At 45.8% G+C, this 3,801-nt stretch overlaps 1 pseudogene; it reads left to right on the top strand.

Annotated features, from left to right (window-relative positions):
- The first annotated feature begins 2,440 nt into the window (after positions 1–2,440).
- The window catches only part of LOC103731308, a 6,225-nt pseudogene continuing 4,864 nt past the window's right edge, over positions 2,441–3,801 (top strand).

Here is a 3,801-nt window from a genome sequence, read left to right as displayed (position 1 = left end):
CCGATCTGATACCAATGGAAGGTACTGCCACAGGGTATGAAAAATAGCCCCACAGCCTATCAGTTATATGTTAATAAGGCCTTAACTAACATCCCCAAGGACCTAATTGTCATCCACTATATGGATGACATACTGCTAGCACACAAATCTCACAATACTTTACAGGCTGCAATACCCAGTCTGCTTGCTGATTTAGAATGTTTAGGTCTCCACATTGCATGAGAAGTTACAATACATCCAACCTTTCACATTCCTTGGCTACCATATAGATACAGTAATTAAACTGCTTAACCCTTCTATCTTGCAAAAAACTGTATATAGTTGACTGAGCTCCAAGAACTCTGTGGGACTATAAACTGGCTCAAACAATTTGTTCCGGTCCCTGACTTGGAATTCCGGGCCTTGTTCTCCCTGCTGGAAGGCCATAATTCAACTTCAAGGATCCCTCTCACCCTGTCAGCTAAGGATCTTCTTAATAACATAGATCATATACTCTGGTCTGCATCACTCCAATGTTATGACCCAACAGAACCATTACTGGCCTTGATCCGCTGGATTAAAAATGGTGTCTTGGGGGAGCTATGGCAGCAAGACCCCCTTGTGTGGATCCACCTGGCTACCTCAGACCTAACTAGGCTTAGCTCTAAGTATGATATTGCCTTCAAGTTAGCAACTAAGGCCCAACAGCCAGGCACATATTCGGAAAAAAACCTGACAAAATTATACTACCCTTTCCTCTTAAGCATTCCAAACATTATGGGCAGACACTCTGGCTTTCCAACTAATGATGTCCAGGTTCACAGGGGAGTTGGATAACCTCACACACCCAGATAAGCAACTGGCCAGCCTGGCCTGTTTGGGAATCACCACTCAGCCACATGCTTCCCCCTGCAAAACCCCCCTACCTTTAGCCACGCTAGCCTTCTCGGATGCAAATAAGTCCTGTTATGGCATTGTCTTTCTGCACATGGGAAAGGATGACCCCTTTTATGTACAAGCCAATCCAGGCTCTGTCCAGTTGGGGGAGCTCCTGGCCTTGTTAAAAATCTTCCGAGTCTGCCAGATTGAGCTGCTCAATATATTCTCCAACAGCCAGTATGTGGTTTGGGCCCTCAGATGTCTTCCCTTTGCTCTGGTAAAAGGCCACCAGGATCCTATCACTACAACTATGAGAGCTCTCCAGATTATCTTAGATAACAGACAATGGCCCTGCCACATCTCCCACATAAGATCACACACCAAGATCCCCAGGATCTTGGCAAAGGGAAATAACAAAGTAGATAAACTTATTATGTTTGTAGAGATTCCCCTACTAGAACAAGCCAGAGCCTTACACCAACAATTTCACCTTTCTCCTCACAGTCTGCACCGCATTCTACCTGACCTACCCATCTCTCAGTGCAAACATCTGAGCAGGTCTTGTGTTACATGTGCACCCCTTGCTCCCTTAGACCCCCTAAATGCTTGGCATCTCTTATAATCCACAGGGACAGGCCATTGTAGAGTGGGCCAATAGGACCCTCAGAAAACATTGCAAATATTTGCTACCCCTGAGTATAAAAGGGACCCACACCTGGCTCTAATTGAAGCTCTATTCAGCATTAATTTCCTGTCCTTCAATAAAAATGGGTTAAGCCCAGCCTACAAACAATGGGCTACCATACCTAGGCCTACAACCCTGCCACTAGTGAGATGGAAGGACACCATAACATGTCAATGGCAACTGCCTGCCCCCTTGTTAACAGAGGGCGAGACTATGCTTGTGTGTTTCCTCAGACAGAAACAAAGCCAGTATGGGTTCCAGCAAGAGATGTGAGATCAGCAACCAATGAACGGGACCCCTAGGACCCAGAGACCTCACCATTATCTGGATAATTGGTTTGCTCTTCCCCGCCCCTGCCACAGCCCATGAGCTCTGGGCCTTGGTCCCCTCCCCACTTATACTCTTGCCCTTATCGCTTCATTCCCCAGCCTACCCGACCCTCTACTCAACTAATTCTATGCTTGGCCTCCCCACCATGGACCCAGTTACTTCCTGGGAATCACTCAATGGCTCCTGGCCCCTAAATAACTCTCTATGATTCACTACCAACAACGCATCCTCATGCCTTGGGCTGTTCAACCTGACTGTCCAAGATTATGCCGGCAGTGCCTCTAATCTAAAAGCACTGTTTGACATGTCTTGGATTGTCACTTACCTACTTCTGACAGGCATAATTATTCTTCTCTTTCTACTTCTTAAATGCCTTTTTCTTCATTCCCGCAGTCAGAAAAAACTCAGTCACTCAGTGTATCAGGCCCTCAGAGCAATACCTGAAGATGATTTCAACCCACCCTATGCAGCCCGACAGACTTGGCTTGCACAAACATACATGGCCTCCTACAGATAATTCCCCACCTCGACTGATCCCCTGGGACAATACCCCTTGGAGGGTACTCAATGACGGGTAAACTCCTGTTGGACTGAACCAACCTAAGCCAGGACATGGACGTGTATGCCCATGCTCCAATGATGGGTAAGGTTCATGCCTGAAGAGGACAACCTAAGACAGGCACAGTCCATGATCCTGGGGTCATCCCAAGACAGAGCTGCCTACAGGCTCTCACTGGACAGTCATTTTTAAAGAAAAAGGGTGGAAATGTAGCAGGAGGCCTCCAAAGATGGAGCAGACCCAGAGCCCTGGGATTCAGTGAGAATTTACTTCACTTCTTGGTCCGCAAATAGCCCACCAAAAGGAGCCTGCCAAAAGCGAGCCCAGTGACTGCTGACAGACTGTGTGGCATGGACCAATCAGAAAATGATACACTGACTAAAGGGACTTGGGGGTGGAGAAAGGGGAAATATAAGGCCTGCCCCTCCTGCATTAAACAAGCCTGCAGCATCTTGCCTAGCGCTTACTTCTACTCGACTCCCAGGGTCTCTGTGTTGACTCCACACCTCTTGTCCTCCCTAATCATCAGGTGACCTCATCCAGGTCAGGGTCTTCACAGCTGGCCTGAGGAGAACCCGCAACAGTTCTCCCCACCTCAATTTTGCCAATCTAGATATTCCACCATTCACATGGCCAAAAGTTTGTCTGCCAACTGATGCTAGACTCTATCAAACTGACAACTCCACCTCTTGTCAACTTGACCCCCAAGCACATCACTTATTATAACTCCCTGTCTTCACAGACTCATGATCATCTTATATTGTAAAGTACATTCAGTTCAACTTTAAAAGTCCCCAGAGTCCTTAACAGTTCTATCACTTTACCCCAAATCTCCAAGGTGAGAGATATGTTAAAACACGGTAAATATAATATACGATGGCACAGCATAAATACTGTCATTCAGACAGGGAATAATGAAGACAGACTAAGCATCATTTGTGTCCGATCAACACAAATTTTAAACCTAAACCAAAATCCAGCAGCAGACCCATGTCCATCTATTGCATGTTGTAATTTAATTATCTGGACTCAGAGAGGCTTAAACACATCCACCCTTCCAGCTCTGCTGAGTGTAGAACCCTGATCCTCTCTAGGCTGTCTCCTCTCTAGTCCTACAGCTTGTAACAGCTATCTTGATTACTAAGTATTTACTTTCTGGACTTTTATCAGATCACTCTGTGCTTTTCTAGCATTTGAGTTGTTAGGAAGACACCTGATGTTCTGATGTTGGGACTTCGGTAGATAAGTTGGTGTTTTTTATCTTACAGCATTTGTTTCTTTGATTTGTAGTCATACACCTTGATTATATTGTGCAGAGATTCTTCTCTGGTTCTATTTAGTGTGCTAAATGCCTCTTCTACATGAATGA

The sequence above is a fragment of the Nannospalax galili genome, unplaced genomic scaffold, assembly GCF_000622305.1.
Source record: "Nannospalax galili isolate Female #2095 unplaced genomic scaffold, S.galili_v1.0 scaffold3054, whole genome shotgun sequence".
Lineage (NCBI taxonomy): Eukaryota > Metazoa > Chordata > Mammalia > Rodentia > Spalacidae > Nannospalax > Nannospalax galili.
Note: the sequence above shows the minus strand (reverse complement) of the source record. Positions and strands in the feature narration are given on the sequence as shown.